The 23,495-nt window shown below is 46.6% G+C and overlaps 39 non-coding genes and 9 pseudogenes across 39 annotated transcripts; all 48 read left to right on the top strand.

Annotated features, from left to right (window-relative positions):
• The first annotated feature begins 330 nt into the window (after positions 1-330).
• Positions 331-449, top strand: LOC148796638 (5S ribosomal RNA). The gene has a single exon (XR_016070763.1). It is a non-coding gene; the product is annotated as a 5S ribosomal RNA (ribosomal RNA).
• Positions 450-802: 353 nt separating this feature from the next.
• On the top strand, positions 803-921 carry LOC148796637 (5S ribosomal RNA). Its single transcript, XR_016071456.1, has one exon. It is a non-coding gene; the product is annotated as a 5S ribosomal RNA (ribosomal RNA).
• A 354-nt stretch (positions 922-1,275) lies between these two features.
• On the top strand, positions 1,276-1,394 carry LOC148796636 (5S ribosomal RNA). The gene has a single exon (XR_016073262.1). It is a non-coding gene; the product is annotated as a 5S ribosomal RNA (ribosomal RNA).
• A 355-nt stretch (positions 1,395-1,749) lies between these two features.
• LOC148796635 (5S ribosomal RNA) lies at positions 1,750-1,868 on the top strand. Its single transcript, XR_016072465.1, has one exon. It is a non-coding gene; the product is annotated as a 5S ribosomal RNA (ribosomal RNA).
• A 354-nt stretch (positions 1,869-2,222) lies between these two features.
• LOC148796634 (5S ribosomal RNA) lies at positions 2,223-2,341 on the top strand. The gene has a single exon (XR_016073990.1). It is a non-coding gene; the product is annotated as a 5S ribosomal RNA (ribosomal RNA).
• A 355-nt stretch (positions 2,342-2,696) lies between these two features.
• Positions 2,697-2,815, top strand: LOC148796633 (5S ribosomal RNA). The gene has a single exon (XR_016069232.1). It is a non-coding gene; the product is annotated as a 5S ribosomal RNA (ribosomal RNA).
• A 353-nt stretch (positions 2,816-3,168) lies between these two features.
• Positions 3,169-3,287, top strand: LOC148796632 (5S ribosomal RNA). The gene has a single exon (XR_016073426.1). It is a non-coding gene; the product is annotated as a 5S ribosomal RNA (ribosomal RNA).
• Positions 3,288-3,641: 354 nt separating this feature from the next.
• Positions 3,642-3,760, top strand: LOC148796631 (5S ribosomal RNA; annotated as a pseudogene).
• Positions 3,761-4,115: 355 nt separating this feature from the next.
• LOC148796630 (5S ribosomal RNA) lies at positions 4,116-4,234 on the top strand. The gene has a single exon (XR_016068787.1). It is a non-coding gene; the product is annotated as a 5S ribosomal RNA (ribosomal RNA).
• Positions 4,235-4,589: 355 nt separating this feature from the next.
• LOC148796629 (5S ribosomal RNA) lies at positions 4,590-4,708 on the top strand. Its single transcript, XR_016073415.1, has one exon. It is a non-coding gene; the product is annotated as a 5S ribosomal RNA (ribosomal RNA).
• Positions 4,709-5,062: 354 nt separating this feature from the next.
• LOC148796628 (5S ribosomal RNA) lies at positions 5,063-5,180 on the top strand (annotated as a pseudogene).
• A 355-nt stretch (positions 5,181-5,535) lies between these two features.
• LOC148796627 (5S ribosomal RNA) lies at positions 5,536-5,654 on the top strand. The gene has a single exon (XR_016073989.1). It is a non-coding gene; the product is annotated as a 5S ribosomal RNA (ribosomal RNA).
• A 572-nt stretch (positions 5,655-6,226) lies between these two features.
• LOC148796626 (5S ribosomal RNA) lies at positions 6,227-6,345 on the top strand. The gene has a single exon (XR_016072464.1). It is a non-coding gene; the product is annotated as a 5S ribosomal RNA (ribosomal RNA).
• Positions 6,346-6,699: 354 nt separating this feature from the next.
• Positions 6,700-6,818, top strand: LOC148796625 (5S ribosomal RNA; annotated as a pseudogene).
• A 356-nt stretch (positions 6,819-7,174) lies between these two features.
• LOC148796624 (5S ribosomal RNA) lies at positions 7,175-7,293 on the top strand. The gene has a single exon (XR_016073403.1). It is a non-coding gene; the product is annotated as a 5S ribosomal RNA (ribosomal RNA).
• A 354-nt stretch (positions 7,294-7,647) lies between these two features.
• On the top strand, positions 7,648-7,766 carry LOC148796623 (5S ribosomal RNA). The gene has a single exon (XR_016070393.1). It is a non-coding gene; the product is annotated as a 5S ribosomal RNA (ribosomal RNA).
• Positions 7,767-8,120: 354 nt separating this feature from the next.
• Positions 8,121-8,239, top strand: LOC148796622 (5S ribosomal RNA). The gene has a single exon (XR_016073391.1). It is a non-coding gene; the product is annotated as a 5S ribosomal RNA (ribosomal RNA).
• A 354-nt stretch (positions 8,240-8,593) lies between these two features.
• Positions 8,594-8,712, top strand: LOC148796621 (5S ribosomal RNA). Its single transcript, XR_016075505.1, has one exon. It is a non-coding gene; the product is annotated as a 5S ribosomal RNA (ribosomal RNA).
• A 354-nt stretch (positions 8,713-9,066) lies between these two features.
• On the top strand, positions 9,067-9,184 carry LOC148796620 (5S ribosomal RNA; annotated as a pseudogene).
• A 355-nt stretch (positions 9,185-9,539) lies between these two features.
• On the top strand, positions 9,540-9,658 carry LOC148796619 (5S ribosomal RNA). Its single transcript, XR_016073380.1, has one exon. It is a non-coding gene; the product is annotated as a 5S ribosomal RNA (ribosomal RNA).
• A 539-nt stretch (positions 9,659-10,197) lies between these two features.
• Positions 10,198-10,316, top strand: LOC148796618 (5S ribosomal RNA). Its single transcript, XR_016074693.1, has one exon. It is a non-coding gene; the product is annotated as a 5S ribosomal RNA (ribosomal RNA).
• Positions 10,317-10,671: 355 nt separating this feature from the next.
• LOC148796617 (5S ribosomal RNA) lies at positions 10,672-10,790 on the top strand. Its single transcript, XR_016069517.1, has one exon. It is a non-coding gene; the product is annotated as a 5S ribosomal RNA (ribosomal RNA).
• A 354-nt stretch (positions 10,791-11,144) lies between these two features.
• Positions 11,145-11,262, top strand: LOC148796616 (5S ribosomal RNA). The gene has a single exon (XR_016070027.1). It is a non-coding gene; the product is annotated as a 5S ribosomal RNA (ribosomal RNA).
• Positions 11,263-11,615: 353 nt separating this feature from the next.
• On the top strand, positions 11,616-11,734 carry LOC148796615 (5S ribosomal RNA). The gene has a single exon (XR_016071455.1). It is a non-coding gene; the product is annotated as a 5S ribosomal RNA (ribosomal RNA).
• Positions 11,735-12,088: 354 nt separating this feature from the next.
• On the top strand, positions 12,089-12,207 carry LOC148796614 (5S ribosomal RNA). The gene has a single exon (XR_016073261.1). It is a non-coding gene; the product is annotated as a 5S ribosomal RNA (ribosomal RNA).
• Positions 12,208-12,562: 355 nt separating this feature from the next.
• On the top strand, positions 12,563-12,681 carry LOC148796613 (5S ribosomal RNA). The gene has a single exon (XR_016072463.1). It is a non-coding gene; the product is annotated as a 5S ribosomal RNA (ribosomal RNA).
• A 354-nt stretch (positions 12,682-13,035) lies between these two features.
• Positions 13,036-13,154, top strand: LOC148796612 (5S ribosomal RNA; annotated as a pseudogene).
• Positions 13,155-13,509: 355 nt separating this feature from the next.
• LOC148796611 (5S ribosomal RNA) lies at positions 13,510-13,628 on the top strand. Its single transcript, XR_016069416.1, has one exon. It is a non-coding gene; the product is annotated as a 5S ribosomal RNA (ribosomal RNA).
• A 355-nt stretch (positions 13,629-13,983) lies between these two features.
• On the top strand, positions 13,984-14,102 carry LOC148796610 (5S ribosomal RNA). Its single transcript, XR_016072462.1, has one exon. It is a non-coding gene; the product is annotated as a 5S ribosomal RNA (ribosomal RNA).
• A 354-nt stretch (positions 14,103-14,456) lies between these two features.
• On the top strand, positions 14,457-14,575 carry LOC148796609 (5S ribosomal RNA). Its single transcript, XR_016072461.1, has one exon. It is a non-coding gene; the product is annotated as a 5S ribosomal RNA (ribosomal RNA).
• Positions 14,576-14,929: 354 nt separating this feature from the next.
• Positions 14,930-15,047, top strand: LOC148796608 (5S ribosomal RNA; annotated as a pseudogene).
• Positions 15,048-15,402: 355 nt separating this feature from the next.
• Positions 15,403-15,521, top strand: LOC148796607 (5S ribosomal RNA). The gene has a single exon (XR_016070762.1). It is a non-coding gene; the product is annotated as a 5S ribosomal RNA (ribosomal RNA).
• Positions 15,522-15,874: 353 nt separating this feature from the next.
• Positions 15,875-15,993, top strand: LOC148796606 (5S ribosomal RNA). The gene has a single exon (XR_016071453.1). It is a non-coding gene; the product is annotated as a 5S ribosomal RNA (ribosomal RNA).
• A 354-nt stretch (positions 15,994-16,347) lies between these two features.
• Positions 16,348-16,466, top strand: LOC148796605 (5S ribosomal RNA). The gene has a single exon (XR_016073260.1). It is a non-coding gene; the product is annotated as a 5S ribosomal RNA (ribosomal RNA).
• A 355-nt stretch (positions 16,467-16,821) lies between these two features.
• LOC148796604 (5S ribosomal RNA) lies at positions 16,822-16,940 on the top strand. The gene has a single exon (XR_016072460.1). It is a non-coding gene; the product is annotated as a 5S ribosomal RNA (ribosomal RNA).
• A 354-nt stretch (positions 16,941-17,294) lies between these two features.
• On the top strand, positions 17,295-17,413 carry LOC148796603 (5S ribosomal RNA). The gene has a single exon (XR_016073988.1). It is a non-coding gene; the product is annotated as a 5S ribosomal RNA (ribosomal RNA).
• Positions 17,414-17,768: 355 nt separating this feature from the next.
• LOC148796602 (5S ribosomal RNA) lies at positions 17,769-17,887 on the top strand. The gene has a single exon (XR_016069231.1). It is a non-coding gene; the product is annotated as a 5S ribosomal RNA (ribosomal RNA).
• Positions 17,888-18,240: 353 nt separating this feature from the next.
• On the top strand, positions 18,241-18,359 carry LOC148796601 (5S ribosomal RNA). The gene has a single exon (XR_016073369.1). It is a non-coding gene; the product is annotated as a 5S ribosomal RNA (ribosomal RNA).
• Positions 18,360-18,713: 354 nt separating this feature from the next.
• On the top strand, positions 18,714-18,832 carry LOC148796600 (5S ribosomal RNA; annotated as a pseudogene).
• A 355-nt stretch (positions 18,833-19,187) lies between these two features.
• On the top strand, positions 19,188-19,306 carry LOC148796599 (5S ribosomal RNA). Its single transcript, XR_016068785.1, has one exon. It is a non-coding gene; the product is annotated as a 5S ribosomal RNA (ribosomal RNA).
• A 355-nt stretch (positions 19,307-19,661) lies between these two features.
• On the top strand, positions 19,662-19,780 carry LOC148796598 (5S ribosomal RNA). The gene has a single exon (XR_016073358.1). It is a non-coding gene; the product is annotated as a 5S ribosomal RNA (ribosomal RNA).
• Positions 19,781-20,134: 354 nt separating this feature from the next.
• On the top strand, positions 20,135-20,252 carry LOC148796597 (5S ribosomal RNA; annotated as a pseudogene).
• Positions 20,253-20,607: 355 nt separating this feature from the next.
• On the top strand, positions 20,608-20,726 carry LOC148796596 (5S ribosomal RNA). Its single transcript, XR_016073987.1, has one exon. It is a non-coding gene; the product is annotated as a 5S ribosomal RNA (ribosomal RNA).
• Positions 20,727-21,298: 572 nt separating this feature from the next.
• LOC148796595 (5S ribosomal RNA) lies at positions 21,299-21,417 on the top strand. Its single transcript, XR_016072459.1, has one exon. It is a non-coding gene; the product is annotated as a 5S ribosomal RNA (ribosomal RNA).
• A 354-nt stretch (positions 21,418-21,771) lies between these two features.
• LOC148796594 (5S ribosomal RNA) lies at positions 21,772-21,890 on the top strand (annotated as a pseudogene).
• Positions 21,891-22,246: 356 nt separating this feature from the next.
• Positions 22,247-22,365, top strand: LOC148796593 (5S ribosomal RNA). Its single transcript, XR_016073347.1, has one exon. It is a non-coding gene; the product is annotated as a 5S ribosomal RNA (ribosomal RNA).
• Positions 22,366-22,719: 354 nt separating this feature from the next.
• LOC148796592 (5S ribosomal RNA) lies at positions 22,720-22,838 on the top strand. Its single transcript, XR_016070382.1, has one exon. It is a non-coding gene; the product is annotated as a 5S ribosomal RNA (ribosomal RNA).
• A 354-nt stretch (positions 22,839-23,192) lies between these two features.
• Positions 23,193-23,311, top strand: LOC148796591 (5S ribosomal RNA). Its single transcript, XR_016073335.1, has one exon. It is a non-coding gene; the product is annotated as a 5S ribosomal RNA (ribosomal RNA).
• Positions 23,312-23,495: the final 184 nt, after the last annotated feature.

Raw genomic sequence — 23,495 nt, 5'->3', positions numbered from 1 at the left:
ATCATATTTGCAAATTCCATTTGTCGTGTCGGCGAGACAAACTCAAACAACGCGCCGGATACTCGGACCATTTGCGGCACGATCGTCATTACTAAATGGGAACCGTGCAAAAACCGGGCTTTTGGCATTCGTCGTGCATTGTGGGCCCCGCGATAGTATTGCATCTATCCGGGGGTGCGGCAGATCTAAAAAGCAAACACTCTGCTCACGTAGGAGCTTGTGCACGGTTACCAAGGGAGGAAGGCTGCATACACAGTTTTTTCAAGTCTAAAACAATTAATGGAGGGGAGCAAGATAGTGCATAAAGATCTAAGCGAGCATGAATTAAACGGGTGCGATCATACCAGCACTAATGCACCGAATCCCATCAGAACTATGAAGTTAAGCGTGCTTGGGCGAGAGTAGTACTAGGATGGGTGACCTCCTGGGAAGTCCTCATGTTGCACCCCAATTTTATTAATATTTTATTTTGATTTGTATTTGCAAATTCCATTTGTTGTTTCTGGGAGATACTGGAAACAATGCGTCGGATACTCGGATCATTTGCGGCACGATCGTCATTACTGAATGGCCACGATGCAAGAACCGGGCTTTCGGCATTCGTCATGCATTGTGGGCCCCGCGATAGTATTGCATCTATCCGGAGGTGCGGCAGATCTGAAAAGCAAACACTCCGCTCACGTAGGAGCTTGTGCACGGTTACCAAGGGAAGAAGGCTGCATACACATTTTTTTCAAATCAAAAACAATTAATGGAAGGGAGCAAGATAGGTCATAAAGATCTAAGCGAGCAAGAATTAAACGGGTGCGATCATACCAGCACTAATGCACCGGATCCCATCAGAACTCCGAAGTTAAGCGTGCTTGGGCGAGAGTAGTACTAGGAAGGGTGACCTCCTGGGAAGTCCTCGTGTTGCACCCCAATTTTATTAATATTTTATTTTGATTTGTGTTTGCAAATTCCATTTGTTGTTTCTGGGAGACAACTGGAAACAATGCGTCGGATACTCGGACCATTTGCGGCACGATCGTCATTACTGAATGGCAACGATGCAAGAACCGGGCTTTCGGCATTCGTCATGCATTGTGGGCCCCGCGATAGTATTGCATCTATCCGGGGGTGCGGCAGATCTGAAATGCAAACACTCTGCTCACGTAGGAGCTTGTGCACGGTTACCAAGGGAGGAAGGCTGCATACACAGTTTTTTCAAATCTAAAACAATTAATGGAGGGGAGCAAGATAGTGCATAAAGATCTAAGCGAGCATGAATTAAACGGGTGCGATCATACCAGCACTAATGCACCGGATCCCATCAGAACTCCGAAGTTAAGTGTGCTTGGGCGAGCGTAGTACTAGGATGGGTGACCTCCTGTGAAGTCCTCGTGTTGCACCCCAATTTTATTAATATTTTATTTCGATATCGTATTTGCAAATTCCATTTGTCGTTTCGGCGAGACAAACGCAAACAACGCGCCGGATACTCGGACCATTTGCGGCACAATCGTCATTACTGAATGAGAACCGTGCAAAAACCGGGCTTTTGGCATTCGTCATGCATTGTGGGCCCCGCAATAGTATTGCATCTATCCGGGGGTGCGACAGATCTGAAAAGCAAACACTCTGCTCACGTAGGAGCTTGTGCACGGTTACCAAGGGAGGAAGGCTGCATACACAGTTTTTTCAAGTCTAAAACAATTAATGGAGGGGAGCAAGATAGTGCACAAAGATCTAAGCGAGCATGAATTAAACGGGTGCGATCATACCAGCACTAATGCACCGGATCTCATCAGAACTCCGAAGTTAAGCGTGCTTGGGCGAGAGTAGTACTAGGAAGGGTGACCTCCTGGGAAGTCCTCGTGTTGCACCCCAATTTTATTAATATTTTATTTTGATTTGTATTTGCAAATTCCATTTGTTGTTTCTGGGAGACAACTGGAAACAATGCGTCGGATACTCGGACCATTTGCGGCACGATCGTCATTACTGAATGGCAACGATGCAATAACCGGGCTTTCGGCATTCGTCGTGCATTGTGGGCCCCGCGATAGTATTGCATCTATCCGGAGGTGCGGCAGATCTGAAAAGCAAACACTCTGCTCACGTAGGAACTTGTGCACGGTTACCAAGGGAGGAAGGCTGCATACACAGTTTTTTCAAATCTTAAACAATTAATGGAGGGGAGCAAGATAGTGCATAAAGATCTAAGCGAGCATGAATTAAACGGGTGCGATCATACCAGCACTAATGCACCGGATCCCATCAGAACTCCGAAGTTAAGTGTGCATGGGCGGGAGTAGTCCTAGGATGGGTGACCTCCTGGGAAGTCCTCGTGTTGCACCCCAATTTTATTAATATTTTATTGCGATATCGTATTTGCAAATTCCATTTGTCGTTTCGGCGAGACAAACGCAAACAACGCGCCGGATACTCGGACCATTTGCGGCACGATTGTCATTACTGAATGGGAACCGTGAAAAAACCGGGCTTTTGGCATTCGTCGTGCATTGTGGGCCCCGCGATAGTATTGCATCTATCCGGGGGTGCGGCAGATCTAAAAAGCAAACACTCTGCTCACGTAGGAGCTTGTGCACGGTTACCAAGGGAGGAAGGCTGCATACACAGTTTTTTCAAGTCTAAAACAATTAATGGAGGGGAGCAAGATAGTGCATAAAGATCTAAGCGAGCATGAATTAAACGGGTGCGATCATACCAGCACTAATGCACCGAATCCCATCAGAACTCTGGAGTTAAGCGTGCTTGGGCGAGAGTAGTACTAGGATGGGTGACCTCCTGGGAAGTCCTCGTGTTGCACCCCAATTTTATTAATATTTTATTTTGATTTGTATTTGCAAATTCCATTTGTTGTTTCTGGGAGATACTGGAAACAATGCGTCGGATACTCGGATCATTTGCGGCACGATCGTCATTACTGAATGGCCACGATGCAAGAACCGGGCTTTCGGCATTCGTCATGCATTGTGGGCCCCGCGATAGTATTGCATCTATCCGTAGGTGCGGCAGATCTGAAAAGCAAACACTCCGCTCACGTAGGAGCTTGTGCACGGTTACCAAGGGAAGAAGGCTGCATACACATTTTTTTCAAATCTAAAACAATTAATGGAAGGGAGCAAGATAGGTCATAAAGATCTAAGCGAGCATGAATTAAACGGGTGCGATCATACCAGCACTAATGCACCGGATCCCATCAGAACTCCGAAGTTAAGCGTGCTTGGGCGAGAGTAGTACTAGGATGGGTGACCTCCTGGGAAGTCCTCGTGTTGCACCCCAATTTTATTAATATTTTATTTTGATTTGTATTTGCAAATTCCATTTGTTGTTTCTGGGAGACAACTGGAAACAATGCGTCGGATACTCGGACCATTTGCGGCACGATCGTCATTACTGAATGGCAACGATGCAAGAACCGGGCTTTTGGCATTCGTCATGCATTGTGGGCCACGCGATAGTATTGCATCTATCCGGGGGTGCGGCAGATCTGAAATGCAAACACTCTGCTCACGTAGGAGCTTGTGCACGGTTACCAAGGGAGGAAGGCTGCATACACAGTTTTTTCAAATCTAAAACAATTAATGGAGGGGAGCAAGATAGTGCATAACGATCTAAGCGAGCATGAATTAAACGGGTGCGATCATACCAGCACTAATGCACCGGATCCCATCAGAACTCCGAAGTTAAGTGTGCTTGGGTGAGAGTAGTATTAGGATGGGTGACCTCCTGGGAAGTCCTTGTGTTTCACCCCAATTTTATTAATATTTTATTTCGATATCGTATTTGCAAATTCCATTTGTCGTTTCGGCGAGACAAACGCAAACAACGCGCCGGATACTCGGACCATTTGCGGCACGATCGTCATTACTGAATGGGAACCGTGCAAAAACCGGGCTTTTGGCATTCGTCGTGCATTGTGGGCCCCGCGATAGTATTGCATCTATCCGGGGGTGCGGCAGATCTGAAAAGCAAACACTCTGCTCACGTAGGAGCTTGTGCACGGTTACCAAGGGAGGAAGGCTGCATACACAGTTTTTTCAAGTCTAAAACAATTAATGGAGGGGAGCAAGATAGTGCATAAAGATCTAAGCGAGCATGAATTAAACGGGTGCGATCATACCAGCACTAATGCACCGGATCCCATCAGAACTCCGAAGTTAAGTGTGCATGGGCGGGAGTAGTCCTAGGATGGGTGATCTCCTGGGAAGTCCTCGTGTTGCACCCCAATTTTATAAATATTTTATTTCGATATCGTATTTGCAAATTCCATTTGTCGTTTCGGCGAGACAAACGCAAACAACGCGCCGGATACTCGGACCATTTGCGGCACGATTGTCATTACTGAATGGGAACCGTGAAAAAACCGGGCTTTTGGCATTCGTCGTGCATTGTGGGCCCCGCGATAGTATTGCATCTATCCGGGGGTGCGGCAGATCTAAAAAGAAAACACTCTGCTCACGTAAGAGCTTGTGCACGGTTACCAAGGGAGGAAGGCTGCATACACAGTTTTTTCAAGTCTAAAACAATTAATGGAGGGGAGCAAGATAGTGCATAAAGATCTAAGCGAGCATGAACTAAACGGGTGCGATCATACCAGCACTAATGCACCGGATCCCATCAGAACTCCGAAGTTAAGCGTGCTTGGGCGAGAGTAGTACTAGGATGGGTGACCTCCTGGGAAGTCCTCGTGTTGCACCCCAATTTTATTAATATTTTATTTTGATTTGTATTTGCAAATTCCATTTGTTGTTTCTGGGAGACAACTGGAAACAATGCGTCGGATACTCGGACCATTTGCGGCACGATCGTCATTACTGAATGGCAACGATGCAAGAACCGGGCTTTCGGCATTCGTCATGCATTGTGGGCCCCGCGATAGTATTGCATCTATCCGGGGGTGCGGAAGATCTGAAATACAAACACTCTGCTCACGTAGGAGCTTGTGCACGGTTACCAAGGGAGGAAGGCTGCATACACAGTTTTTTCAAATCTAAAACAATTAATGGAGGGGAGCAAAATAGTGCATAAAGATCTAAGCGAGCATGAATTAAATGGGTGCTATCATACCAGCACTAATGCACCGGATCTCATCAGAACTCCGAAGTTAAGTGTGTTGGGCGAGAGTAGTATTAGGATGGGTGACCTCCTGGGAAGTCCTTGTGTTTCACCCCAATTTTATTAATATTTTATTTCGATATCGTATTTGCAAATTCCATTTGTCGTGTCGACGAGACAAACTCAAACAACGCGCCGGATACTCGGACCATTTGCGGCACGATCGTCATTACTGAATGGGAACCGTGCAAAAACCGGGCTTTTGGCATTCGTCGTGCATTGTGGGCCCCGCGATAGTATTGCATCTATCCGGGGGTGCGGCAGATCTGAAAAGCAAACACTCTGCTCACGTAGGAGCTTGTGCACGGTTACCAAGGGAGGAAGGCTGCATACACAGTTTTTTCAAGTCTAAAACAATTAATGGAGGGGAGCAAGATAGTGCATAAAGATCTAAGCGAGCATGAATTAAACGGGTGCGATCATACCAGCACTAATGCACCGGATCCCATCAGAACTCCGAAGTTAAGTGTGCATGGGCGGGAGTAGTCCTAGGATGGGTGACCTCCTGGGAAGTCCTCGTGTTGCACCCCAATTTTATTAATATTTTATTTCGATATCGTATTTGCAAATTCCATTTGTCGTTTCGGCGAGACAAACGCAAACAACGCGCCGGATACTCGGACCATTTGCGGCACGATTGTCATTACTGAATGCATCGGATCCCATCAGAACTCCGAAGTTAAGTGTGCATGGGCGGGAGTAGTCCTAGGATGGGTGACCTCCTGGGAAGTCCTCGTGTTGCACCCCAATTTTATTAATATTTTATTTCGATATCGTATTTGCAAATTCCATTTGTCGTTTCGGCGAGACAAACGCAAACAACGCGCCGGATACTCGGACCATTTGCGGCACAATCGTCATTACTGAATGAGAACCATGCAAAAACCGGGCTTTTGGCATTCGTCGTGCATTGTGGGCCCCGCGATAGTATTGCATCTATCCGGGGGTGCGACAGATCTGAAAAGCAAACACTCTGCTCACGTAGGAGCTTGTGCACGGTTACCAAGGGAGGAAGGCTGCATACACAGTTTTTTCAAGTCTAAAACAATTAATGGAGGGGAGCAAGATAGTGCACAAAGATCTAAGCGAGCATGAATTAAACGGGTGCGATCATACCAGCACTAATGCACCGGATCTCATCAGAACTCCGAAGTTAAGCGTGCTTGGGCGAGAGTAGTACTAGGAAGGGTGACCTCCTGGGAAGTCCTCGTGTTGCACCCCAATTTTATTAATATTTTATTTTGATTTGTATTTGCAAATTCCATTTGTTATTTCTGGGAGACAACTGGAAACAATGCGTCGGATACTCGGACCATTTGCGGCACGATCGTCATTACTGAATGGCAACGATGCAAGAACCGGGCTTTCGGCATTCGTCGTGCATTGTGGGCCCCGCGATAGTATTGCATCTATCCGGAGGTGCGGCAGATCTGAAAAGCAAACACTCCGCTCACGTAGGAGCTTGTGCACGGTTACCAAGGGAGGAAGGCTGCATACACATTTTTTTCAAATCTAAAACAATTAATGGAAGGGAGCAAGATAGTTCATAAAGATCTAGGCGAGCATGAATTAAACTTGTGCGATCATACCAGCACAAATGCACCGGATCCCATCAGAACTCCGAAGTTAAGTGTGCTTGGGCGAGAGTAGTATTAGGATGGGTGACCTCCTGGGAAGTCCTTGTGTTTCACCCCAATTTTATTAATATTTTATTTCGATATCGTATTTGCAAATTCCATTTGTCGTTTCGGCGAGACAAACGCAAACAACGCGCCGGATACTCGGACCATTTGCGGCACGATTGTCATTACTGAATGGGAACCGTGAAAAAACCGGGCTTTTGGCATTCGTCGTGCATTGTGGGCCCCGCGATAGTATTGCATCTATCCGGGGGTGCGGCAGATCTAAAAAGCAAACACTCTGCTCACGTAAGAGCTTGTGCACGGTTACCAAGGGAGGAAGGCTGCATACACAGTTTTTTTCAAGTCTAAAACAATTAATGGAGGGGAGCAAGATAGTGCATAAAGATCTAAGCGAGCATGAATTAAACGGGTGCGATCATACCAGCACTAATGCACCGGATCCCATCAGAACTCCGAAGTTAAGCGTGCTTGGGCGAGAGTAGTACTAGGATGGGTGACCTCCTGGGAAGTCCTCGTGTTGCACCCCAATTTTATTAATATTTTATTTTGACTTGTATTTGCAAATTCCATTTGTTGTTTCTGGGAGACAACTGGAAACAATGCGTCGGATACTCGGACCATTTGCGGCACGATCGTCATTACTGAATGGCAACGATGCAAGAACCGGGCTTTCGGCATTCGTCATGCATTGTGGGCCCCGCGATAGTATTGCATCTATCCGGGGGTGCGGCAGATCTGAAATACAAACACTCTGCTCACGTAGGAGCTTGTGCACGGTTACCAAGGGAGGAAGGCTGCATACACAGTTTTTTCAAATCTAAAACAATTAATGGAGGGGAGCAAGATAGTGCATAAAGATCTAAGCGAGCATGAATTAAACGGGTGCGATCATACCAGCATTAATGCACCGGATCCCATCAGAACTCCGAAGTTAAGCGTGCTTGGGCGAGAGTAGTACTAGGATGGGTGACCTCCTGGGAAGTCCTCGTGTTGCACCCCAATTTTATTAATATTTTATTTTGATTTGTATTTGCAAATTCCATTTGTTGTTTCTGGGAGACAACTGGAAACAATGCGTCAGATACTCGGACCATTTGCGGCACGATCGTCATTACTGAATGGCAACGATGCAAGAACCGGGCTTTCGGCATTCGTCATGCATTGTGGGCCCCGCGATAGTATTGCATCTATCCGGGGGTGCGGCAGATCTGAAATGCAAACACTCTGCTCACGTAGGAGCTTGTGCACGGTTACCAAGGGAGGAAGGCTGCATACACAGTTTTTTGAAATCTAAAACAATTAATGGAGGGGAGCAAGATAGTGCATAAAGATATAAGCGAGCATGAATTAAACGGGTGCGATCATACCAGCACTAATGCACCGGATCCCATCAGAACTCCGAAGTTAAGCGTGCTTGGGCGAGAGTAGTACTAGGATGGGTGACCTCCTGGGAAGTCCTCGTGTTGCACCCCAATTTTATTAATATTTTATTTTGATTTGTATTTGCAAATTCCATTTGTTGTTTCTGGGAGACAACTGGAAACAATGCGTCGGATACTCGGACCATTTGCGGCACGATCGTCATTACTGAATGGCAACGATGCAAAAACCGGGCTTTCGGCATTCGTCATGCATTGTGGGCCCCGCGATAGTATTGCATCTATCCGGGGGTGCGGCAGATCTAAAAAGCAAACACTCTGCTCACGTAAGAGCTTGTGCACGGTTACCAAGGGAGGAAGGCTGCATACACAGTTTTTTCAAGTCTAAAACAATTAATGGAGGGGAGCAAGATAGTGCATAAAGATCTAAGTGAGCATGAATTAAACGGGTGCGATCATCCCAGCACTAATGCACCGGATCCCATCAGAACTCCGAAGTTAAGCGTGCTTTGGCGAGAGTAGTACTAGGATGGGTGACCTCCTGGGAAGTCCTCGTGTTGCACCCCAATTTTATTAATATTTTATTTTGATTTGTATTTGCAAATTCCATTTGTTGTTTCTGGGAGACAACTGGAAACAATGCGTCGGATACTCGGACCATTTGCGGCACGATCGTCATTACTGAATGGCAACGATGCAAGAACCGGGCTTTCGGCATTCGTCATGCATTGTGGGCCCCGCGATAGTATTGCATCTATCCGGGGGTGCGGTAGATCTGAAATGCAAACACTCTGCTCACGTAGGAGCTTGTGCACGGTTACCAAGGGAGGAAGGCTGCATACACAGTTTTTTCAAATCTAAAACAATTAATGGAGGGGAGCAAGATAGTGCATAAAGATCTAAGCGAGCATGAATTAAACGGGTGCGATCATACCAGCACTAATGCACTGGATCCCATCAGAACTCCGAAGTTAAGTGTGCATGGCGGGAGTAGTCCTAGGATGGGTGACCTCCTGGGAAGTCCTCGTGTTGCACCCCAATTTTATTAATATTTTATTTCGATATCGTATTTGCAAATTCCATTTGTCGTTTCGGCGAGACAAACGCAAACAACGCGCCGGATACTCGGACCATTTGCGGCACAATCGTCATTACTGAATGAGAACCGTGCAAAAACCGGGCTTTTGGCATTCGTCGTGCATTGTGGGCCCCGCGATAGTATTGCATCTATCCGGGGGTGCGACAGATCTGAAAAGCAAACACTCTGCTCACGTAAGAGCTTGTGCACGGTTACCAAGGGAGGAAGGCTGCATACACAGTTTTTTCAAGTCTAAAACAATTAATGGAGGGGAGCAAGATAGTGCATAAAGATCTAAGCGAGCATGAATTAAACGGGTGCGATCATACCAGCACTAATGCACCGGATCCCATCAGAACTCCGAAGTTAAGCGTGCTTGGGCGAGAGTAGTACTAGGATGGGTGACCTCCTGGGAAGTCCTCGTGTTGCACCCCAATTTTATTAATATTTTATTTTGATTTGTATTTGCAAATTCCATTTGTTGTTTCTGGGAGACAACTGGAAACAATGCGTCGGATACTCGGACCATTTGCGGCACGATCGTCATTACTGAATGGCAACGATGCAAGAGTAGTATTAGGATGGGTGACCTCCTGGGAAGTCCTTGTGTTTCACCCCAATTTTATTAATATTTTATTTCGATATCGTATTTGCAAATTCCATTTGTCGTGTCGGCGAGACAAACTCAAACAACGCGCCGGATACTCGGACCATTTGCGGCACGATCGTCATTACTGAATGGGAACCGTGCAAAAACCGGGCTTTTGGCATTCGTCGTGCATTGTGGGCCCCGCGATAGTATTGCATCTATCCGGGGGTGCGGCAGATCTGAAAAGCAAACACTCTGCTCACGTAGGAGCTTGTGCACGGTTACCAAGGGAGGAAGGCTGCATACACAGTTTTTTCAAGTCTAAAACAATTAATGGAGGGGAGCAAGATAATGCATAAAGATCTAAGCGAGCATGAATTAAACGGGTGCGATCATACCAGCACTAATGCACCGGATCCCATCAGAACTCCGAAGTTAAGTGTGCATGGGCGGGAGTAGTCCTACGATGGGTGACCTCCTGGGAAGTCCTCGTGTTGCACCCTAATTTTATTAATATTTTATTTCGATATCGTATTTGCAAATTCCATTTGTCGTTTCGGCGAGACAAACGCAAACAACGCGCCGGATACTCGGACCATTTGCGGCACGATTGTCATTACTGAATGGGAACCGTGCAAAAACCGGGCTTTTGGCATTCGTCGTGCAATGTGGGCCCCGCGATTGTATTGCATCTATCCGGGGGTGCGACAGATCTGAAAAGCAAACACTCTGCTCACGTAGGAGCTTGTGCACGGTTACCAAGGGAGGAAGGCTGCATACACAGTTTTTTCAAGTCTAAAACAATTAATGGAGGGGAGCAAGATAGTGCACAAAGATCTAAGCGAGCATGAATTAAACGGGTGCGATCATACCAACACTAATGCACCGGATCTCATCAGAACTCCGAAGTTAAGCGTGCTTGGGCGAGAGTAGTACTAGGAAGGGTGACCTCCTGGGAAGTCCTCGTCTTGCACCCCAACTTTATTAATATTTTATTTTGATTTGTATTTGCAAATTCCATATGTTGTTTCTGGGAGACAACTGGAAACAATGCGTCGGATACTCGGACCATTTGCGGCACGATCGTCATTACTGAATGGCAACGATGCAAGAACCGGGCTTTCGGCATTCGTCATGCATTGTGGGCCCCGTGATAGTATTGCATCTATCCGGGGGTGCGGCAGATCTGAAATGCAAACACTCTGCTCACGTAGGAGCTTCTGCACGGTTACCAAGGGAGGAAGGCTGCATACACAGTTTTTTCAAATCTAAAACAATTAATGGAGGGGAGCAAGATAGTGCATAAAGATCTAAGCGAGCATGAATTAAACGGGTGCGATCATACCAGCACTAATGCACCGAATCCCATCAGAACTCTGAAGTTAAGCGTGCTTGGGCGAGAGAGTACTAGGATGGGTGACCTCCTGGGAAGTCCTCGTGTTGCACCCCAATTTTATTAATATTTTATTTTGATTTGTATTTGCAAATTCCATTTGTTGTTTCTGGGAGATACTGGAAACAATGCGTCGGATACTCGGATCATTTGCGGCACGATCGTCATTACTGAATGGCCACGATGCAAGAACCGGGCTTTCGGCATTCGTCATGCATTGTGGGCCTCGCGATAGTATTGAATCTATCCGGAGGTGCGGCAGATCTGAAAAGCAAACACTCCGCTCACGTAGGAGCTTGTGCACGGTTACCAAGGGAAGAAGGCTGCATACACATTTTTTTCAAATCTAAAACAATTAATGGAAGGGTGCAAGATAGGTCATAAAGATCTAAGCGAGCATGAATTAAATGGGTGCGATCATACCAGCACTAATGCACCGGATCCCATCAGAACTCCGAAGTTAAGCGTGCTTGGGCGAGAGTAGTACTAGGAAGGGTGACCTCCTGGGAAGTCCTCGTGTTGCACCCCAATTTTATTAATATTTTATTTTGATTTGTGTTTGCAAATTCCATTTGTTGTTTCTGGGAGACAACTGGAAACAATGCGTCGGATACTCGGACCATTTGCGGCACGATCGTCATTACTGAATGGCAACGATGCAAGAACCGGGCTTTCGGCATTCGTCATGCATTGTGGGCCCCGCGATAGTATTGCATCTATCCGGGGGTGCGGCAGATCTGAAATGCAAACACTCTGCTCACGTAGGAGCTTGTGCACGGTTACCAAGGGAGGAAGGCTGCATACACAGTTTTTTCAAATCTAAAACAATTAATGGAGGGGAGCAAGATAGTGCATAAAGATCTAAGCGAGCATGAATTAAACGGGTGCGATCATACCAGCACTAATGCACCGGATCCCATCAGAACTCCGAAGTTAAGTGTGCTTGGGCGAGCGTAGTACTAGGATGGGTGACCTCCTGTGAAGTCCTCGTGTTGCACCCCAATTTTATTAATATTTTATTTCGATATCGTATTTGCAAATTCCATTTGTCGTTTCGGCGAGACAAACGCAAACAACGCGCCGGATACTCGGACCATTTGCGGCACAATCGTCATTACTGAATGAGAACCGTGCAAAAACCGGGCTTTTGGCATTCGTCGTGCATTGTGGGCCCCGCGATAGTATTGCATCTATCCGGGGGTGCGACAGATCTGAAAAGCAAACACTCTGCTCACGTAGGAGCTTGTGCACGGTTACCAAGGGAGGAAGGCTGCATACACAGTTTTTTCAAGTCTAAAACAATTAATGGAGGGGAGCAAGATAGTGCACAAAGATCTAAGCGAGCATGAATTAAACGGGTGCGATCATACCAGCACTAATGCACCGGATCTCATCAGAACTCCGAAGTTAAGCGTGCTTGGGCGAGAGTAGTACTAGGAAGGGTGACCTCCTGGGAAGTCCTCGTGTTGCACCCCAATTTTATTAATATTTTATTTTGATTTGTATTTGCAAATTCCATTTGTTGTTTCTGGGAGACAACTGGAAACAATGCGTCGGATACTCGGACCATTTGTGGCACGATCGTCATTACTGAATGGCAACGATGCAAGAACCGGGCTTTCGGCATTCGTCGTGCATTGTGGGCCCCGCGATAGTATTGCATCTATCCGGAGGTGCGGCAGATCTGAAAAGCAAACACTCCGCTCACGTAGGAGCTTGTGCACGGTTACCAAGGGAGGAAGGCTGCATACACATTTTTTTCAAATCTAAAACAATTAATGGAAGGGAGCAAGATAGTTCATAAAGATTTAAGCGAGCATGAATTAAACTTGTGCGATCATACCAGCACAAATGCACCGGATCCCATCAGAACTCCGAAGTTAAGTGTGCTTGGGCGAGAGTAGTATTAGGATGGGTGACCTCCTGGGAAGTCCTTGTGTTTCACCCCAATTTTATTAATATTTTATTTCGATATCGTATTTGCAAATTCCATTTGTCGTGTCGGCGAGACAAACTCAAACAACGCGCCGGATACTCAGACCATTTGCGGCACGATCGTCATTACTGAATGGGAACCGTGCAAAAACCGGGCTTTTGGCATTCGTCGTGCATTGTGGGCCCCGCGATAGTATTGCATCTATCCGGGGGTGCGGCAGATCTGAAAAGCAAACACTCTGCTCACGTAGGAGCTTGTGCACGGTTACCAAGGGAGGAAGGCTGCATACACAGTTTTTTCAAGTCTAAAACAATTAATGGAGGGGAGCAAGATAGTGCATAAAGATCTAAGCGAGCATGAATTAAACGGGTGCGATCATACCAGCACTAATGCACCGGATCCCATCAGAACTCCGAAGTTAAGTGTGCATGGGCGGGAGTAGTATTAGGATGGGTGACCTCCTGGGAAGTCCTCGTGTTTCACCCCAATTTTATTAATATTTTATTTCGATATCGTATTTGCAAATTCCATTTGTCGTGTCGGCGAGACAAACTCAAACAACGCGCCGGATACTCGGACCATTTGCGGCACGATCGTCATTACTGAATGGGAACCGTGCAAAAACCGGGCTTTTGGCATTCGTCGTGCATTGTGGGCCCCGCGATAGTATTGCATCTATCCGGGGGTGCGACAGATCTGAAAAGCAAACACTCTGCTCACGTAGGAGCTTGTGCACGGTTACCAAAGGAGGAAAGCTGCATACACAGTTTTTTCAAGTCTAAAACAATTAATGGAGGGGAGCAAGATAGTGCACAAAGATCTAAGCGAGCATGAATTAACCGGGTGCGATCATACCAGCACTAATGCACCGGATCTCATCAGAACTCCGAAGTTAAGCGTGCTTGGGCGAGAGTAGTACTAGGAAGGGTGACCTCCTGGGAAGTCCTCGTGTTGCACCCCAACTTTATTAATATTTTATTTTGATTTGTATTTGCAAATTCCATTTGTTGTTTCTAGGAGACAACTGGAAACAATGCGTCGGATACTCGGACCATTTGCGGCACGATCGTCATTACTGAATGGCAACGATGCAAGAACCGGGCTTTCGGCATTCGTCGTGCATTGTGGGCCCCGCGATAGTATTGCATCTATCCGGAGGTGCGGCAGATCTGAAAAGCAAACACTCCGCTCACGTAGGAGCTTGTGCACGGTTACCAAGGGAGGAAGGCTGCATACACAGTTTTTTCAAGTCTAAAACAATTAATGGAGGGGAGCAAGATAGTGCACAAAGATCTAAGCGAGCATGAATTAAACGGGTGCGATCATACCAGCACTAATGCACCGGATCTCATCAGAACTCCGAAGTTAAGCGTGCTTGGGCGAGAGTAGTACTAGGAAGGGTGACCTCCTGGGAAGTCCTCGTGTTGCACCCCAACTTTATTAATATTTTATTTTGATTTGTATTTGCAAATTCCATTTGTTGTTTCTGGGAGACAACTGGAAACAATGCGTCGGATACTCGGACCATTTGCGGCACGATCGTCATTACTGAATGGCAACGATGCAAGAACCGGGCATTCGGCATTCGTCGTGCATTGTGGGCCCCGCGATAGTATTGCATCTATCCGGAGGTGCGGCAGATCTGAAAAGCAAACACTCCGCTCACGTAGGAGCTTGTGCACGGTTACCAAGGGAGGAAGGCTGCATACACATTTTTTTCAAATCTAAAACAATTAATGGAAGGGAGCAAGATAGTTCATAAAGATCTAAGCGAGCATGAATTAAACGGGTGCGATCATACCAGCACAAATGCACCGGTCCCATCAGAACTCCGAAGTTAAGTGTGCTTGGGCGAGAGTAGTATTAGGATGGGTGACCTCCTGGGAAGTCCTTGTGTTTCACCCCAATTTTATTAATATTTTATTTCGATATCATATTTGCAAATTCCATTTGTCGTGTCGGCGAGACAAACTCAAACAACGCGCCGGATACTCGGACCATTTGCGGCACGATCGTCATTACTAAATGGGAACCGTGCAAAAACCGGGCTTTTGGCATTCGTCGTGCATTGTGGGCCCCGCGATAGTATTGCATCTATCCGGGGGTGCGGCAGATCTAAAAAGCAAACACTCTGCTCACGTAGGAGCTTGTGCACGGTTACCAAGGGAGGAAGGCTGCATACACAGTTTTTTCAAGTCTAAAACAATTAATGGAGGGGAGCAAGATAGTGCATAAAGATCTAAGCGAGCATGAATTAAACGGGTGCGATCATACCAGCACTAATGCACCGAATCCCATCAGAACTATGAAGTTAAGCGTGCTTGGGCGAGAGTAGTACTAGGATGGGTGACCTCCTGGGAAGTCCTCATGTTGCACCCCAATTTTATTAATATTTTATTTTGATTTGTATTTGCAAATTCCATTTGTTGTTTCTGGGAGATACTGGAAACAATGCGTCGGATACTCGGATCATTTGCGGCACGATCGTCATTACTGAATGGCCACGATGCAAGAACCGGGCTTTCGGCATTCGTCATGCATTGTGGGCCCCGCGATAGTATTGCATCTATCCGGAGGTGCGGCAGATCTGAAAAGCAAACACTCCGCTCACGTAGGAGCTTGTGCACGGTTACCAAGGGAAGAAGGCTGCATACACATTTTTTTCAAATCAAAAACAATTAATGGAAGGGAGCAAGATAGGTCATAAAGATCTAAGCGAGCAAGAATTAAACGGGTGCGATCATACCAGCACTAATGCACCGGATCCCATCAGAACTCCGAAGTTAAGCGTGCTTGGGCGAGAGTAGTACTAGGAAGGGTGACCTCCTGGGAAGTCCTCGTGTTGCACCCCAATTTTATTAATATTTTATTTTGATTTGTGTTTGCAAATTCCATTTGTTGTTTCTGGGAGACAACTGGAAACAATGCGTCGGATACTCGGACCATTTGCGGCACGATCGTCATTACTGAATGGCAACGATGCAAGAACCGGGCTTTCGGCATTCGTCATGCATTGTGGGCCCCGCGATAGTATTGCATCTATCCGGGGGTGCGGCAGATCTGAAATGCAAACACTCTGCTCACGTAGGAGCTTGTGCACGGTTACCAAGGGAGGAAGGCTGCATACACAGTTTTTTCAAATCTAAAACAATTAATGGAGGGGAGCAAGATAGTGCATAAAGATCTAAGCGAGCATGAATTAAACGGGTGCGATCATACCAGCACTAATGCACCGGATCCCATCAGAACTCCGAAGTTAAGTGTGCTTGGGCGAGCGTAGTACTAGGATGGGTGACCTCCTGTGAAGTCCTCGTGTTGCACCCCAATTTTATTAATATTTTATTTCGATATCGTATTTGCAAATTCCATTTGTCGTTTCGGCGAGACAAACGCAAACAACGCGCCGGATACTCGGACCATTTGCGGCACAATCGTCATTACTGAATGAGAACCGTGCAAAAACCGGGCTTTTGGCATTCGTCATGCATTGTGGGCCCCGCAATAGTATTGCATCTATCCGGGGGTGCGACAGATCTGAAAAGCAAACACTCTGCTCACGTAGGAGCTTGTGCACGGTTACCAAGGGAGGAAGGCTGCATACACAGTTTTTTCAAGTCTAAAACAATTAATGGAGGGGAGCAAGATAGTGCACAAAGATCTAAGCGAGCATGAATTAAACGGGTGCGATCATACCAGCACTAATGCACCGGATCTCATCAGAACTCCGAAGTTAAGCGTGCTTGGGCGAGAGTAGTACTAGGAAGGGTGACCTCCTGGGAAGTCCTCGTGTTGCACCCCAATTTTATTAATATTTTATTTTGATTTGTATTTGCAAATTCCATTTGTTGTTTCTGGGAGACAACTGGAAACAATGCGTCGGATACTCGGACCATTTGCGGCACGATCGTCATTACTGAATGGCAACGATGCAATAACCGGGCTTTCGGCATTCGTCGTGCATTGTGGGCCCCGCGATAGTATTGCATCTATCCGGAGGTGCGGCAGATCTGAAAAGCAAACACTCTGCTCACGTAGGAACTTGTGCACGGTTACCAAGGGAGGAAGGCTGCATACACAGTTTTTTCAAATCTTAAACAATTAATGGAGGGGAGCAAGATAGTGCATAAAGATCTAAGCGAGCATGAATTAAACGGGTGCGATCATACCAGCACTAATGCACCGGATCCCATCAGAACTCCGAAGTTAAGTGTGCATGGGCGGGAGTAGTCCTAGGATGGGTGACCTCCTGGGAAGTCCTCGTGTTGCACCCCAATATTATTAATATTTTATTGCGATATCGTATTTGCAAATTCCATTTGTCGTTTCGGCGAGACAAACGCAAACAACGCGCCGGATACTCGGACCATTTGCGGCACGATTGTCATTACTGAATGGGAACCGTGAAAAAACCGGGCTTTTGGCATTCGTCGTGCATTGTGGGCCCCGCGATAGTATTGCATCTATCCGGGGGTGCGGCAGATCTAAAAAGCAAACACTCTGCTCACGTAGGAGCTTGTGCACGGTTACCAAGGGAGGAAGGCTGCATACACAGTTTTTTCAAGTCTAAAACAATTAATGGAGGGGAGCAAGATAGTGCATAAAGATCTAAGCGAGCATGAATTAAACGGGTGCGATCATACCAGCACTAATGCACCGAATCCCATCAGAACTCTGGAGTTAAGCGTGCTTGGGCGAGAGTAGTACTAGGATGGGTGACCTCCTGGGAAGTCCTCGTGTTGCACCCCAATTTTATTAATATTTTATTTTGATTTGTATTTGCAAATTCCATTTGTTGTTTCTGGGAGATACTGGAAACAATGCGTCGGATACTCGGATCATTTGCGGCACGATCGTCATTACTGAATGGCCACGATGCAAGAACCGGGCTTTCGGCATTCGTCATGCATTGTGGGCCCCGCGATAGTATTGCATCTATCCGTAGGTGCGGCAGATCTGAAAAGCAAACACTCCGCTCACGTAGGAGCTTGTGCACGGTTACCAAGGGAAGAAGGCTGCATACACATTTTTTTCAAATCTAAAACAATTAATGGAAGGGAGCAAGATAGGTCATAAAGATCTAAGCGAGCATGAATTAAACGGGTGCGATCATACCAGCACTAATGCACCGGATCCCATCAGAACTCCGAAGTTAAGCGTGCTTGGGCGAGAGTAGTACTAGGATGGGTGACCTCCTGGGAAGTCCTCGTGTTGCACCCCAATTTTATTAATATTTTATTTTGATTTGTATTTGCAAATTCCATTTGTTGTTTCTGGGAGACAACTGGAAACAATGCGTCGGATACTCGGACCATTTGCGGCACGATCGTCATTACTGAATGGCAACGATGCAAGAACCGGGCTTTTGGCATTCGTCATGCATTGTGGGCCACGCGATAGTATTGCATCTATCCGGGGGTGCGGCAGATCTGAAATGCAAACACTCTGCTCACGTAGGAGCTTGTGCACGGTTACCAAGGGAGGAAGGCTGCATACACAGTTTTTTCAAATCTAAAACAATTAATGGAGGGGAGCAAGATAGTGCATAACGATCTAAGCGAGCATGAATTAAACGGGTGCGATCATACCAGCACTAATGCACCGGATCCCATCAGAACTCCGAAGTTAAGTGTGCTTGGGTGAGAGTAGTATTAGGATGGGTGACCTCCTGGGAAGTCCTTGTGTTTCACCCCAATTTTATTAATATTTTATTTCGATATCGTATTTGCAAATTCCATTTGTCGTTTCGGCGAGACAAACGCAAACAACGCGCCGGATACTCGGACCATTTGCGGCACGATCGTCATTACTGAATGGGAACCGTGCAAAAACCGGGCTTTTGGCATTCGTCGTGCATTGTGGGCCCCGCGATAGTATTGCATCTATCCGGGGGTGCGGCAGATCTGAAAAGCAAACACTCTGCTCACGTAGGAGCTTGTGCACGGTTACCAAGGGAGGAAGGCTGCATACACAGTTTTTTCAAGTCTAAAACAATTAATGGAGGGGAGCAAGATAGTGCATAAAGATCTAAGCGAGCATGAATTAAACGGGTGCGATCATACCAGCACTAATGCACCGGATCCCATCAGAACTCCGAAGTTAAGTGTGCATGGGCGGGAGTAGTCCTAGGATGGGTGATCTCCTGGGAAGTCCTCGTGTTGCACCCCAATTTTATAAATATTTTATTTCGATATCGTATTTGCAAATTCCATTTGTCGTTTCGGCGAGACAAACGCAAACAACGCGCCGGATACTCGGACCATTTGCGGCACGATTGTCATTACTGAATGGGAACCGTGAAAAAACCGGGCTTTTGGCATTCGTCGTGCATTGTGGGCCCCGCGATAGTATTGCATCTATCCGGGGGTGCGGCAGATCTAAAAAGAAAACACTCTGCTCACGTAAGAGCTTGTGCACGGTTACCAAGGGAGGAAGGCTGCATACACAGTTTTTTCAAGTCTAAAACAATTAATGGAGGGGAGCAAGATAGTGCATAAAGATCTAAGCGAGCATGAACTAAACGGGTGCGATCATACCAGCACTAATGCACCGGATCCCATCAGAACTCCGAAGTTAAGCGTGCTTGGGCGAGAGTAGTACTAGGATGGGTGACCTCCTGGGAAGTCCTCGTGTTGCACCCCAATTTTATTAATATTTTATTTTGATTTGTATTTGCAAATTCCATTTGTTGTTTCTGGGAGACAACTGGAAACAATGCGTCGGATACTCGGACCATTTGCGGCACGATCGTCATTACTGAATGGCAACGATGCAAGAACCGGGCTTTCGGCATTCGTCATGCATTGTGGGCCCCGCGATAGTATTGCATCTATCCGGGGGTGCGGAAGATCTGAAATACAAACACTCTGCTCACGTAGGAGCTTGTGCACGGTTACCAAGGGAGGAAGGCTGCATACACAGTTTTTTCAAATCTAAAACAATTAATGGAGGGGAGCAAGATAGTGCATAAAGATCTAAGCGAGCATGAATTAAATGGGTGCTATCATACCAGCACTAATGCACCGGATCTCATCAGAACTCCGAAGTTAAGTGTGTTGGGCGAGAGTAGTATTAGGATGGGTGACCTCCTGGGAAGTCCTTGTGTTTCACCCCAATTTTATTAATATTTTATTTCGATATCGTATTTGCAAATTCCATTTGTCGTGTCGACGAGACAAACTCAAACAACGCGCCGGATACTCGGACCATTTGCGGCACGATCGTCATTACTGAATGGGAACCGTGCAAAAACCGGGCTTTTGGCATTCGTCGTGCATTGTGGGCCCCGCGATAGTATTGCATCTATCCGGGGGTGCGGCAGATCTGAAAAGCAAACACTCTGCTCACGTAGGAGCTTGTGCACGGTTACCAAGGGAGGAAGGCTGCATACACAGTTTTTTCAAGTCTAAAACAATTAATGGAGGGGAGCAAGATAGTGCATAAAGATCTAAGCGAGCATGAATTAAACGGGTGCGATCATACCAGCACTAATGCACCGGATCCCATCAGAACTCCGAAGTTAAGTGTGCATGGGCGGGAGTAGTCCTAGGATGGGTGACCTCCTGGGAAGTCCTCGTGTTGCACCCCAATTTTATTAATATTTTATTTCGATATCGTATTTGCAAATTCCATTTGTCGTTTCGGCGAGACAAACGCAAACAACGCGCCGGATACTCGGACCATTTGCGGCACGATTGTCATTACTGAATGCATCGGATCCCATCAGAACTCCGAAGTTAAGTGTGCATGGGCGGGAGTAGTCCTAGGATGGGTGACCTCCTGGGAAGTCCTCGTGTTGCACCCCAATTTTATTAATATTTTATTTCGATATCGTATTTGCAAATTCCATTTGTCGTTTCGGCGAGACAAACGCAAACAACGCGCCGGATACTCGGACCATTTGCGGCACAATCGTCATTACTGAATGAGAACCATGCAAAAACCGGGCTTTTGGCATTCGTCGTGCATTGTGGGCCCCGCGATAGTATTGCATCTATCCGGGGGTGCGACAGATCTGAAAAGCAAACACTCTGCTCACGTAGGAGCTTGTGCACGGTTACCAAGGGAGGAAGGCTGCATACACAGTTTTTTCAAGTCTAAAACAATTAATGGAGGGGAGCAAGATAGTGCACAAAGATCTAAGCGAGCATGAATTAAACGGGTGCGATCATACCAGCACTAATGCACCGGATCTCATCAGAACTCCGAAGTTAAGCGTGCTTGGGCGAGAGTAGTACTAGGAAGGGTGACCTCCTGGGAAGTCCTCGTGTTGCACCCCAATTTTATTAATATTTTATTTTGATTTGTATTTGCAAATTCCATTTGTTATTTCTGGGAGACAACTGGAAACAATGCGTCGGATACTCGGACCATTTGCGGCACGATCGTCATTACTGAATGGCAACGATGCAAGAACCGGGCTTTCGGCATTCGTCGTGCATTGTGGGCCCCGCGATAGTATTGCATCTATCCGGAGGTGCGGCAGATCTGAAAAGCAAACACTCCGCTCACGTAGGAGCTTGTGCACGGTTACCAAGGGAGGAAGGCTGCATACACATTTTTTTCAAATCTAAAACAATTAATGGAAGGGAGCAAGATAGTTCATAAAGATCTAGGCGAGCATGAATTAAACTTGTGCGATCATACCAGCACAAATGCACCGGATCCCATCAGAACTCCGAAGTTAAGTGTGCTTGGGCGAGAGTAGTATTAGGATGGGTGACCTCCTGGGAAGTCCTTGTGTTTCACCCCAATTTTATTAATATTTTATTTCGATATCGTATTTGCAAATTCCATTTGTCGTTTCGGCGAGACAAACGCAAACAACGCGCCGGATACTCGGACCATTTGCGGCACGATTGTCATTACTGAATGGGAACCGTGAAAAAACCGGGCTTTTGGCATTCGTCGTGCATTGTGGGCCCCGCGATAGTATTGCATCTATCCGGGGGTGCGGCAGATCTAAAAAGCAAACACTCTGCTCACGTAAGAGCTTGTGCACGGTTACCAAGGGAGGAAGGCTGCATACACAGTTTTTTTCAAGTCTAAAACAATTAATGGAGGGGAGCAAGATAGTGCATAAAGATCTAAGCGAGCATGAATTAAACGGGTGCGATCATACCAGCACTAATGCACCGGATCCCATCAGAACTCCGAAGTTAAGCGTGCTTGGGCGAGAGTAGTACTAGGATGGGTGACCTCCTGGGAAGTCCTCGTGTTGCACCCCAATTTTATTAATATTTTATTTTGACTTGTATTTGCAAATTCCATTTGTTGTTTCTGGGAGACAACTGGAAACAATGCGTCGGATACTCGGACCATTTGCGGCACGATCGTCATTACTGAATGGCAACGATGCAAGAACCGGGCTTTCGGCATTCGTCATGCATTGTGGGCCCCGCGATAGTATTGCATCTATCCGGGGGTGCGGCAGATCTGAAATACAAACACTCTGCTCACGTAGGAGCTTGTGCACGGTTACCAAGGGAGGAAGGCTGCATACACAGTTTTTTCAAATCTAAAACAATTAATGGAGGGGAGCAAGATAGTGCATAAAGATCTAAGCGAGCATGAATTAAACGGGTGCGATCATACCAGCATTAATGCACCGGATCCCATCAGAACTCCGAAGTTAAGCGTGCTTGGGCGAGAGTAGTACTAGGATGGGTGACCTCCTGGGAAGTCCTCGTGTTGCACCCCAATTTTATTAATATTTTATTTTGATTTGTATTTGCAAATTCCATTTGTTGTTTCTGGGAGACAACTGGAAACAATGCGTCAGATACTCGGACCATTTGCGGCACGATCGTCATTACTGAATGGCAACGATGCAAGAACCGGGCTTTCGGCATTCGTCATGCATTGTGGGCCCCGCGATAGTATTGCATCTATCCGGGGGTGCGGCAGATCTGAAATGCAAACACTCTGCTCACGTAGGAGCTTGTGCACGGTTACCAAGGGAGGAAGGCTGCATACACAGTTTTTTGAAATCTAAAACAATTAATGGAGGGGAGCAAGATAGTGCATAAAGATATAAGCGAGCATGAATTAAACGGGTGCGATCATACCAGCACTAATGCACCGGATCCCATCAGAACTCCGAAGTTAAGCGTGCTTGGGCGAGAGTAGTACTAGGATGGGTGACCTCCTGGGAAGTCCTCGTGTTGCACCCCAATTTTATTAATATTTTATTTTGATTTGTATTTGCAAATTCCATTTGTTGTTTCTGGGAGACAACTGGAAACAATGCGTCGGATACTCGGACCATTTGCGGCACGATCGTCATTACTGAATGGCAACGATGCAAAAACCGGGCTTTCGGCATTCGTCATGCATTGTGGGCCCCGCGATAGTATT

Source organism: Nelumbo nucifera, chromosome 4 (assembly GCF_055504915.1).
Source record: "Nelumbo nucifera cultivar China Antique chromosome 4, China Antique-T2T, whole genome shotgun sequence".
NCBI lineage: Eukaryota > Viridiplantae > Streptophyta > Magnoliopsida > Proteales > Nelumbonaceae > Nelumbo > Nelumbo nucifera.
Note: the sequence above shows the minus strand (reverse complement) of the source record. Positions and strands in the feature narration are given on the sequence as shown.